At 41.6% G+C, this 12,916-nt stretch overlaps 1 protein-coding gene across 1 annotated transcript in view; it reads left to right on the top strand.

The window, feature by feature from the left end:
• Positions 1 to 670: 670 nt before the first annotated feature.
• Positions 671 to 12,916, top strand: part of amotl1.L (angiomotin like 1 L homeolog) — a 79,097-nt gene continuing 66,851 nt past the window's right edge. The window contains exon 1 of the mRNA XM_018244691.2: positions 671 to 762. The gene's annotated coding sequence lies outside the window, so the exon portion shown is untranslated. The remainder of the gene's footprint in view (positions 763 to 12,916) is intronic.

Below are 12,916 nucleotides of genomic sequence, written 5' to 3'. Positions count from 1 at the left end.
AATTCCAAGATATTAAAGGATACCATGCACTGTTAAAAATGAATGAATTTTGTTCCAACAGCGCCACCTGCTGGTCAGTTTCTCACCAGTCTGACCAGCAAGTAGTCAAGGAAGTTGTCAGGAGAAACAAAATGGCTGCTCTGATGTTCTTCTGCTCAGGAAAAAAAATTATAAACCTTTCTCACATCTTTCCTAAGCAGAAGAACATCAGAGCAGCCATTTTGTTTCTCCTGACAACTTCCTTGACTACTTGGTGGTCAGACTGGTGAGAAACTGACCAGCAGGTGGCGCTGTTGTAACAAAATTCATTCATATTAACAATACATGTATCCTTTAATATCTTGGAATTAAAAAATAATAAATAAATAATGAATGTACATTGCAAAAATGCTTAGAATAGCCCCCTCATCAATTTTACATTCACTTATTGTTAATGTTTACTTATCCTTTAATCAAAACAGTGTATTGTCCGAGCCTACTAAACTCAGCTCAGTGCTCTCGGTGCCTAGTGGATAAAATATTTTACAAAACACAAGCAAAATAATTTGGCACCCACCAAGCTGACATGTTAGAGCACGATGAGCCTCTTTTCATATTCAGAGCAATCAGCTCATTTCTAGAGGTGACGTATTGAATAGGGAGCAAGCCCAGGCAATGGCTGCATGCATATTTCTGAATGTTAGCATTGCTCACAAACCCTCACTGGGCACTTCGCTTTCCCACTTCCAGCTCAACCGATTCCCTGAACAAGCGATTACAGAGGTAATTTAAAATGTTTTTTCATCCCTAATACAATTTAGAAAAGACCTAGAATTAGGAACAGGCTCCTCTATCTATATAAGCATTTTATACATAGAACCTTTGTTTCACTTTGTGTACAAGACCAATGACTAATCCATTATGAAACAATAGAAATGTGAAAGTGTGGAGGCAACAAACAACTTCCTTAAAGAAGAGATATGGAACCCGTTATCCAGAATTTTTGGGACCTGGGGTTTTCTGGATAATGGATCTTATCATAATTTGAATCTTCATACCTAAGGGCACAGGCACACGGGCAGATTCAGGGGAGATTTAGTCCCCGAACTGCCTTCCGCCGATTTCCGAAGTCGCCCGAAGTTGCCGAAACTTCGGACGTCTTCGGAAATCCAAGTGCCGCGAGTGCACTGCCTTCTGCCTGTTAAATGGAAAATCGGCAATGCACTCGCGGCGCTTGGATTTCCGAAGACGTCAGAAGTTTCGGCAACTTCGGGCGACTTTGGAAATCGAAGTGCCACGAGTGCCATTGGGCTAGCGTTTTCTCATTATAGCAGGCGGAAGGCAGGGGGAAGGCAGATTGTCGCCAAGAAGAAGAGGCGATTAGTCGCCAGGCGACTAAATCTCCCCGAATCTGCCTGTGTGCCCCTGTCCTTAAGTCTACTAGAAAATCATATAAATATTAAAGAAACCCAATAGGCTGGTTTTGCCTCCAATAAGGATTAATTATATCTTAGTTGGGATCAAGTACAAGCTACTGTTTTATTATTACAGAGAAAAAGGTAATCATTTTTAAAGATTTGAATTATTTGGATAAAATGGAGTCTATGTGAGATGGCCTTTTTGTAATTTGGATCTTTCTGGATAACGGATGCCATACCTGTACTGAAAAGTGAACTTTAAGATCATGGTGTATGGTGTTAATTATTCCCAAACGGCTACAGTGAGGGATTATGCACTGCAAATATATTTTATACAAAAATATCATTAAACAGGCACCAGCAAATAAGGAAGAACTCAGTGAGAAATATGCAGGACACTTGCTAAAGGAATTGGGATCATTGAAAAAATAGTACAGGTATGGGACCTTTTATCCAGAATGCTCGGGACCTGGGGTTTTCTGGATAATGGATCTTTCCATAAATTGGATCTTTATACCTTCAGTCTACTAGAAAATCATGTAAACATTAAATAAATCCAATAGGCTGGTTTTGCTTCCAATAAGGTTTAATTATATTTTAGTTGGGATCAAGTGCAAGCTACTGTTATTACTGTTATTATTACAGAGAAAAGGGAAATCATTTAAAAAAAATCTGGATTTTTTGATTATAATGGAGTCTTTGGGTGGTGTTCATTTTGTAATTTGGAACTATCTGGATAACGGGTTTCCGGATAACGGGTCCCATACCTGTATATATATATATATATATATATATATATATATATATATATATATATATATATATATATATATATATATATGTATACAGTATATTCTGTATCAATGTGTAGTTTCGCAGATAGGACCAGCACACTGTAGATAAATAAAAAATATTTATTCACATACATGTCAGTCCTCGTTAGGATTCCTTTCGCCGTTTCTTTCAGTACATACAGTAACTCGCATTTGCTTTGCTCTACAAGTTTTCACAAGTTCCTGATGAAAAAAAATAGAAGTTGGAGATTACAGGGTAACAAATACTTAGAAGTGGAAAGAAGAATAAATATGTCCTCATATGGTGTCACGTAAGGATTGCGTCCTTTGATCGCACCATAGTAATAAATTATTCAAAGTGCTCCTTGCCCCCAGACATGCAAGAAAGCAATTTCACATATTTGCCTAAATACAACAACGTTAAACATATTGTTTCTTTTCTTTTACTATAAGCCTGGCCCATGCGTTGTATTTTCATTAGCAACAGCAGTTTTGGGGTGTTTTCCCAAGGCCCCTAGTTTTTATAGACCTCTTGGGGGGAATGCTCAAAGGATACATTTGCCCCAGTCTAGTAACCAATCAGCAATTAAGATGTATTCGTCAGCTGACACATCGGATTGGTTGTTATTTGTTGATAGATACTACAAGGTCATTTATTTTGACCCAAGGTGCAAGTACAAGAACACTAAGGGGCAAAAGCATTGGAAGTCCAGGGATCAGTGCAGAGTGTAGCATGGCAAACCCAAGGCAGCCCCATCCTTATCATCTGCCATAGGGCAGGGGTAAGTACTGGACTCCATTGTGGCTTGTACCTGCCAGGACTTCCTAACTTGCACTTCTCAATGATGCACTTCTGTACTTCTGTACCTCCCACTACTGAATACAGTGCTACCCAAATCAAGCAGTGCTGTATTCATTGGTGCGAGGAGGAAGTCTCTTTGCTTCATTTTGTAGTTCAGAAACTTGCGGCATTTATTTTATGTGCGGGTAGGGTCGACACCTGTCCGAATTTCACCTGGACAGCCAGGTTTTTGAAAGGGCTGTCCGCAGAGCCGGGCCAAGCCGGCTAGGTGCCTTAGTCAACCTGGCCGGCAATGGCACGTGCTGAGTGCGCGCATGTGTGAAATGGAGCGTGCACATGCGCAGAAGCACAATAAATGAAGTAATATCAGCGGCAGTCAGGGAGAGAAGGGACCGGACATGGGGTAAGTGACAGAGAAGATATGTGCCTGGCCTGCTTTGTGCCCTAGTATTGATTGAAGTACAGCACCACAAGTTTTTCCTATAGATAAAAATGCCTTTATTGGAACACTGGCAGGACCTGGATAAGCGACGTTTCAGGCTACACAGAGCCTTTTTTCAAGCTTACCAGACACTTCAACAACACAGCTTTTTATAGAGAAACATATTGCGCCATCTACTGGCTTCTTCTTACAAATTAGTTACAATTTTCAACAGGTTTGCTACAATGTCACAAATAGATATACCGTTAACTCTTAAATGGATGAACCATCACAAGTTTGCCCAAGTTCTAAATATCTGTAAGACACAAATTTAAATTTTTTTTTAAAACAATTAAACCCGGAAAATAGCTTGTAAGTCGTATTCCCTGTTTAGTCCCTGGGGTGTGAGGGTTTCTAATCTCCTGATCCACATGGCTTCTTTGTTAAGAAGCCATTTGGTCCGGTCCCCCCCTCGTCGCATTTTTAGGTACATGATCAATAACCTGATATTTTAGCTGCCGCACTCCATGACCCTTCTCTATAAAATGTGAAGCCACTGCCTGCTCCACTTCTACTTGTGACATTGTAGCAAACCTGTTGAAAATTGTAACTAATTTGTAAGAAGCAGCCAGTAGATGGCGCAATATGTTTCTCTAGAAAAAGCTGTGTTGTTGGAGTGTCTGGTAAGCTTGAAAAAAGGCTCTGTGTAGCCTGAAACGTCGCTTATCCAGGTCCTGCCAGTGTTCCAATAAAGGCATTTTTATCTATAGGAAAAACTTGTGGTGCTGTACTTCAATCAATACTTGAAAGGATTGGAAGGTGGCCAGTCAGGGTACGTGCACCAGGACCCACAAATTGACAAAGTCTGGGAGCTGATTCTACTATATAAGCGGCTTTGTGCCCTAGGCAAGTGCCTACTCTGCCTACCCCTAGTTCCGGCCCTGGCTGTCCGGGTGAAAAGTGTCTGTATGGATTTCCAAATTATGAAATCCACACGGGACATTGAAGTTAATGACATAGCGATCAGCCATTTGCCCCTGATGTCATCAGCCCCTCCCCCGACATCATCAGCCTGCCCCCGATGTCACTGGCCGCCCCCCCCCAACGTCATGCGCAACAATCCCCCCTACCCGTTTACCCCGAATTGAAAAGATGGCAACCCTATGTGCAGGGCAGGGTGCAAAGTGTAAAAACATGGTCAGGTTGCACCTGTTTTTTGCACCTAGAACCCTGGATTGCATTAAATAAATGACAACTTAGAACTTACAAGCATCCCACCAAACTTGAAGGGGTTGTTCACATTTGAGTTAACTTTTGGTATGATGTAGAGAGTGATATTCTGAGACAATTTGTAATTGGTTTTCATTTTTTATTTTTTGTGTTTTTTGATTTATTTAGCTTTTTATTCAGCAGCTCTCCAGTTTGCAATTTCAGCCATCTGGTTGCTAGGGTCCAAATTACCCTAGTAACCATGAAATGATTTGAATACAAGACTGGAATATGAATAGGAAAGGCCTGAACAGAAAGATGAGTAATACAAATAAACAATAACAATACATTTGCAACTTTACAGAGCATTTGCGCTTTAGATGGGGTCAACGATGCCCATTTGAAAGCTGGAAAGAGTCAGAAGAAAAAGGCAAATAATTATAAAACTATAAAAAATAAATAATGAAAACCAATGGAAAAGTTGTCCATTCTATAACATGCTAAAAGTTTACTTAAAGGACCAGTAACAGAAATTTTTTTTAACAAATTTATTAAAATCGCTAATTAAGAAACAACTTACCGAAACGCCGCTTGCGCTCCTTTTCAGAAAAGGCAATCGGTGATCCATCGTGCGGCACTCGATTTCTCCTCCCTGGCTATCTCCTATAAAGAAGGCAGGGAGGAGAAATCCAGCGCCACACGATCAGGGGCGTGCCGCCAATGAGGCGAGCTGAGCCGCTCGCCTCAGGCGGCAGCGCCTGAAAGGATTCCAGGGGCGGCAAAAAGCCGCTCCTGCACCTTTAAGAGCCGAATTTCCGGTTTTTGAACCGGAAATTCGGCTGTAGTATTGCGAGAGAGCGCAATTGCGCTCTCCGCAATAGTGTTTCTGCCTCCCCTCCCGACGCGTAAGTTGGTGAGGGGGGGCGGCATTGCAGGAGCCGCCTCAGGCGGCTCCTTAGTCAGAATCGCCGCTGCACACGATGGATCACCAATCGCCTTTTCTGAAGAGGAGTGCAAGCGGAGTTTCTGTAAATTATTTCTTAATAAAGACTTAGCGTCTTTAAAGTTTAACATGTGTTGGTGTCTTTTTTTGTACTAATACTAAAAAAAATGTTTGCTGCTACTGGTCCTTTAAAGTTGAACCCCCCCCTTTAAGTTAGCTATGGATGTGGGCACTGCCACATTTGCTTCCTTCCAGTCGTACCGATTCATATGTGGCAGGGGAAAAAAAAAATATGAGCAGAGCTCAAGATTCTTGCGTTAAAAAGAAGTCAAAATAACAAATGCATTTTTAATTGTGTTTAATTTCTGTTTTGGCCAAAAGTCATTTTTCCGTTGCTGAAAGAAGCCCCTTGGAGTCAGACTTCTGTATTAATAAATGGCGCGGGGTTTCAAGATTGCTGGCTCCAGGGCTCATTTCTTATACAGAACTGGGGAGACCAGAAATCTCACTATTGTTCTCTATACTGTATTGATCATAGTATAAATACGGGCATGTTAGGGCATATTCGAGCCTCACTCTATGAATGCATAACGGCTTGGCGTGGGATTCGCTTAAACAAAGCACCACAAGGGAGCACGTGCCTCTCTGACTATATGTGTGTTCCACTGAGTGCATTTCATTTAATCAATTCAAACAATGAGTTGTTTTTTTTTTTCATTAAATTCCCCACCCTCCAAAAAATTGATTGATTGATTGTATTTCCACCTATAACCTGCAAGTAAATATGTATGAGTTTTATTAAATGTAAGGACTAATGTAAGCAAGACCACCATCAGAAATCGCAGGGCCCCATACGACAAAATTTCCTGGGCCCCCTGGGCTGCACCCACTGCAAGCCCCACCTACAGGTCCGCACTTCCCACCCACAGGTCCGCCCCCCACCACACAGTAAAAAAACAAAAAAAAATATTGGTGGCTAGGGTTCCCACATGTTAATAAAAAATAAAAAGATATTGGTGGTCAGGGCCCCCCATAAAAAAACTTTTGTGGCCAGGGCCCCCCCATTAAATATTGGTGGCTAAGACCCCACATGTGAAAAAAAAATTGGTGGCCAAAATTGGTGGTCAGGGCCCCCCCTACATTATGAGAAAATTGGTGGCCAGGGCCCCATAAACGTCCATGCCTTCACGAAGTCAGCAGCAGAAAGACGGGGGGCCCGGCTAATCAAGTAAGTGTGGCGACGCCGGTCCCCCCTACAACTCTCCCCCCTGTCCCCCCGATGGCTGCCCTGAATGTAAGACTTAGTAATAGTAGGGAAATAATGCATCTTATTTATAAAGCCACGTAACTGGATGGAATTTGATTTCAAGGCATTTTGACATTTGCTGGATCAGCTGGAATTGACAGAAAGTGAAACAATTGTTAATATGGAAATTAAAAATGAAAAGAGAATACAGAATGCCATTCCTCAATTCTCATGGCCTATGGCACACAGGCTGGAATTCATCTGCCGTGTTTTTCAGCACCCCAATATCATACTCTGCGGAATCCCATCAAGCTCAGTGCCAGCGCTGGAATATGGTTAAACAATTTGCACATTTACATTTACGTCAGTTCAAGGCAGCAGGGGGCAGTTTGGAATGCTAAGGCTGAGTGTTCCGCCCCACAGAATGGAGCACAAACACCAGAACTCTATTCATGAAAACAGAGACAGGCTGCATGAAAGGTCGCATTGGCAACGCATGTCATGATTTTTATGATGTAGTTTTTCTAAAGTTCTAAATTGCACTGTTTACACGGCATATAATTCACTCAACAATATAAAATTGTATTACTGAACCAACAAGTGTATTTTTTTTTAGTTGTAATATTGGTGTGTAGGTGCTCAGGTCATTTTTGTAAGGAATACTTACCTCTGCCACTGCTCCGGCGCTGCTACTGCCGTTTCCTCCTGACTTCCCAAGATGGCGGCGCCCAGGGAGTCCACTCGGCTTGATTGAATGCCTTTGTCAGAATGGACGCAGCGTCGTGGCATCATCACGCTCGTTTGTCGCCAATTGAGGCCTATTTAAGGTGCCAGAACACTACAGTCATTGCCCTTATATAGGTTCTACCTTGTCTGTTCCTGGGTGCGCTTTACTGATTATTACTACTGATTCCTGTGTTTGACCTCGACCTGTTTAATCGTCTTTGAACCCTCTCTGCCTGCATTGACCCATCTGCCTGGACTTCTGTCTTCTATTCTTCTGTCTCATCCTTGTCGGTTACCTTGAACTGTGTTAGACTGGTGTTTCCTCTGTGGTCCGCTATTCCTGGCTGAGCCTTCGGCCCCTTATAATTTTGCCTGGTCATGTATGTAACATACCGTGGTGGTCACCCGCTTAGGATTCACGCGCTGTAAATCCTAAGGACACGCGTGTCTTTCTTGTAGGTGCATTCAGCGTGCAATGGCGCGAAATTTAAAAGTACTTAAAGGCACAGTTTGGATTTTCACACTGCCCGTTATAGGAGTTTGTTCCTGGTGCCTCTAAGCGTTTGTGCTATCTGCATATCTGATTCTGATTTCTGTTGTGACCCCTGCCTGGCTTTTTGACGATTCTGACATCTGTATCCTGACCCCTGCCTGATATCCAACTTCGCTTATTCTGTATCCCTGCTGATTGATCTCCTGGTTTGACCCTTGCCTGCCTGACTTCGTTTGTACACTGCCTGCCCCGACCCAGCCTGATCTGATTACGATTCTGTCTACACCTTGTACTGTGACCATCTGCCCAAAAGACTTTGCATTACAGTTGTGCCCCTTTGCTCGTTCAGAACCCCTTGCTTTGCACCTCTCTTAAAAGAACAGTAACACCAAAAAATGTACGTGTTTTAAAGTAATGAAAATACCATGTACTGTTGCCCTGCACTGGTAAAACTGATCTGTTTGCTTCAAAAACACTACTATAGTTCATAAAAACAAGCTGCTGTGGAGCAATGGCGGAAATTGAAAAACGGCTATATGGCACAGGTTAACTAATGGATAACAGATAACACCATTAGACAGACAGAGCTTATTTGCTGTCTGCTGTGTAACCTGAGCCTTCTTTCCTTTGAATGGCTGCCTCCATTGCTACACAGCAGCTTATTTATATAAACTATAGTAGTGTTTCTTAAGCAAACACAGCAGCTTTACCAGTGCAGGGCAACACTACATTATATTTTCATTACTTTAAAACACTTTTATTTTTTGATGTTACTGTTCCTTTAATAAGACCTGGTGGCATCCAATTAGCCGAGGGCTCCTTCCGAGGTGAAAGGCGGCTGTTAAAGGCGGAAGCAAGAGCCGAGAACAGGGTGCTTAGCATCGGTTTTGAATTTAGGGTGCCAACTGTGACAATGTGCTTTCAGAAAGCCAGCACTTTAGGATGGAACTGCTTTCTGGCAGGCTGTAGTTTCTCCTATTCAATGTAAATGAATGTGTTGCAGTGGGACATGGATTTTACTATCGAGTGCTGTTCATATATCTACCAGGCAGCTGTTATCTTGTGTTAGGGAGCTGCTATCTGGTTACCTTCCCATTGTTCTGTTGTTAGGCTGCTGGGGGGGAAGGGAGGGAGCGCAAGTCACATGACTTGAGGGCTCCTGGGAAACTGACAATATGTCTAGCCCCATGTCAGATTTCAAAATGAAATATAAAAAAATCTGTTTGCTTTTTTGAGAAATGGATTGGATGCAGAATTCTGCTGGAGCAGCACTATTAACTGGCCCAAGCGGGCTTAAATAAGAAATAGTTCAGCAGCTTTCAGGTGGGCTCGAGCATTAGTAAATAGTCCCCTTAATAATATTTTGCAAGGAAGAAAATAAGGGGCAAGTATTAAAATCACGTATCAGTGCCAGCCTGTATAGATAAATTACACTTTTGAAGATGCTGGGTGCAACATTCAGACAATGTGGGGTGTGCACCACTTTTCAGACCTCAGATGCTGGCTGGTGGCCCAATGCCTGGGGCAATATAATGTGTAACTCATTGGCCTGTGGGATTCCATTCGTATGATCCAATGAACTGTCTGTCATGGGTTAAAATTAGATACATTTTGGTATTAGCATTTGTGTGTTTATTATAAGTGTGTATATTCCATATAGAGGTCTCCATGACAAATATTTTACAAACAGCATATGTGCAAGTGCAGCATATATAAGGCACAATAGCCCCAGTGCTAGGCTGTATTAGTTGGGCCTGATTGAAAATAGTGTGCCTTAAAGACATAGTAACAGCGCAAAGTTAGCAGCTATCGGACACCTCTGCTAAATGATATGTATTAATTGCTAAAAAAAACCCTGCTTTTTTCCTGCTTGGGTGTTATTCTCATGTCTATCACTAGGCGGGGCTAGGGAGTTGTAGCATACCCTTGTTGGGGTATAATATAATGGGAAGGGAAGAAATAATAGCTTTCTCAAAGCAGTTCCATCCTAAAGTTCTGGCTCCTTCTCAAAGCTAAGGATCAGTCACAATGGACTGAGATGGCTGCCTCTACACCAATATTATGGCTAAACAAAAAATTTGATGGTAAAATAAGTGAATGTAAAATTGATGAGAGTGCTATACTAAGAACGTTTCTAATGTACATTCATTATTCAACTTCGCCGCACTTCGCCAGGCGTATTTTCGCCAGCGCTCTGCAAATTCACTAAAATCCGAAGCTGCGCACAGGGGTAGCGTAAGTTTTCGAAGTTGCGCTAGCGTTAATTCGCCAAGTGAAGCGAAGTTTCGCTAGCGATGGTTCATTTGCATACGGCGCCAAGTTCAAATTTCAATGGAGGAATACGTATCAGCACTACAAATGGCTAGAAAACCTTCAAAACATCAAATAAAAATTTTATTTTGCCCTACACATGTGCCCACTGTATAGGTAAGTTGCCATGAGTCAGGAAATGTAGGGGGGAAGGAGGGGAGTCCCAAAAATGTTTTCGATCTTTTTAGCCTATCATCCATAATGTAGAAAACACGCCAGCGTTTTTTGGGACTAAGAAAAAATTTTGACTTTTTTTTAAGCAATCCCTATCTACTCTATTGCGCTTCGCCTGGTCTGAGGTGGCGAAGGAAGTCTAGCGTAAAAGGTAGCGTTAAGAACAATGCGCAAGTTAGTGAATTTGCGTAGTTACTTCCCTAGCGAAAATTCGCCAGGCGTAAGGGTGCGAAGTTACACTAGCGAATCTAAGCCAGCGTTCGTAACGAAAATGCCAAACGCTAGCGAATTAACGCTAGCGTTCGGCGCTTCGGCGCTTAGTGAATTTGCCCCAAAGAGGCTGCTCTGCATCAGAATAGCCTCTTTGTTTCTCCTGACAACTTCCTTGACTACTAGGCGGTCAGACTGGTGGAAAAATGACCAGCAGATGGCGCTGTTGTAACAAAATTCATTCATATTAACATTACATGTATCCTTTAATATCTTGGAATTAAAAAAAAAAAAAAAAGAATAATGAATGTACATTGCAAACATAGTAACATAGTAACATAGCTGAATGGCTGAACTCATAACCTTCCCTTATGTTCTCGTTCATGGGGCATTTATAAAGAAATCCCTATACACAGTCGGACTTTCTATGCTAAAAATATGTGCTATCATGGCTTGGTTTTGCCTCAACCAGACCAAGCAAGGATACTGTAGCACTTCCATACCCCTCAACAGTAACAGTCAGCTAGTTCTCTATAATCTCAGGATATACAGAGTTAAGCAAAAGTAAATTCCATTCACCAACAGAACTCCATCCGTAAAGGGGTTGTTCACCTTTAAATTAACTTTAGTATGATGTAGAGAGGGATATTCTGAGACAATTTGCAATTGGTTTTCATTTTTTATTATTCGTGTTTTTGAGTTATTTGGCTTTTTATTCAGCAGCTCTCTAGTTTGTAATTTCAGCAGTCTGGTTGCTAATTACCCTAGCAATGATGTATAGATATAAATAAGAGGCTGAAACATGACTATGAGAGGACTGGATCAGAAGGATGAGTAATAAAAATGAGCAAGAACAATACATTGGTAGCCTTACAGAGCATTTTTTTCTTAGATAGGGTCGGTGACCCCCATTTGAAAGCTGCAAAGAGTCCAAAGACAAACAATTTAAAAACATTAAAAAAATATGAAGCTTAACTGAAAAGTTGCTTTGAATAAGTTAACTTAAAGGTGACCCACCCCTTTAAAGCTACTTGCTCAGGGGCGTAACTACAGAGGAAGCAGACCCTGCGGCCGCAGGGGGGCCCAGGAGGTACAGGGGGCCCCATGAGGCTCTCATTGATGAGCAATTTGAACATATATTGGTAAAACAGGACAAACACTGGATATGTTGGGGGCCCTAAAATTAATTTGCTGTGGGGCCCAGCAACATCTAGTTACGCCACTGTACTTGCTGAAATCTACATCTTCTTACGGTACTTTGTGATCCAGAAGTCTCAAATCTGCTGCTTTTCTCCCAATCATAATTTGCTCCAGTTCTCGCCCAAATTAACATATATACATATGTACTGTTGTTTTCTAGTCTTCGGAACTTCCTCCTCTTCATTCATACAGTATTTCCTCAAGCTCATCATCATAATAAAGGTTATACGGACGTATCCTTCCTTTCTATCTTCTCTCTCACTTCTATATCTAACCTGTAAATTGCTGGAACACCTTGCCTTCTGGCATTCCTCCCTTCCTTCTTTTCTCCAACACATGTTTTCCAATATCAGATCCAGACACTGCTTTTAATTGCTCCCTATCGGTGTGAATGGAATCATGGGAAAACTCAAAAATAGCTGAAGAAGCATTCATTTTTGGCATATTCCTATTATTCCCGATCAGTATTATGTAAAGCAAGCGAAGAGGAACTGTGATGTTTTCTAGCCAGGCTTTTATCCTTGGGCAAAAGGCAACAACACTCAACTGATCATAATCCCACATGTGCTGTTGCTCTCTTGTAACCCCAAACCAATGTTTTGCTGAATGATCTATTTTAAGTCTTAGATTTACAAAATTATTCTTGTCTCATCAGAATATATTTTTCCCTCTATCCAATAGAGCAACAAATGTATCTTTGTTACTGATTCCCGTTACTTTTCTCTTGACTGTATTTATTCTCTTCCAGCCTCTGTGTCTTCTGTTCTCGCCATGAAAGTACTTTATTGTCATAAGGATTTGGCCTCCACCTCGTTAACTTTTTGACTTTTCAAAATGAGGTCACTCCACCGGCTCACTTCCCGAGCAATTAGTCACACCTAATTAGTTACTGTATGATTAACAAGAGGAATCGGAGTTAGGAGTTAGGAAAAGGGAATGTAAACAGAAAACAACTTTCTTTTTCAACTCTGTATTTCTTAAGGATTCCATT

Source organism: Xenopus laevis, chromosome 2L, assembly GCF_017654675.1.
Source record: "Xenopus laevis strain J_2021 chromosome 2L, Xenopus_laevis_v10.1, whole genome shotgun sequence".
Classification (NCBI taxonomy): Eukaryota; Metazoa; Chordata; class Amphibia; order Anura; family Pipidae; genus Xenopus; species Xenopus laevis.
The sequence above is the reverse complement of the archived record's forward strand: the minus strand, read 5'-3'. Positions and strand labels throughout refer to the sequence as shown.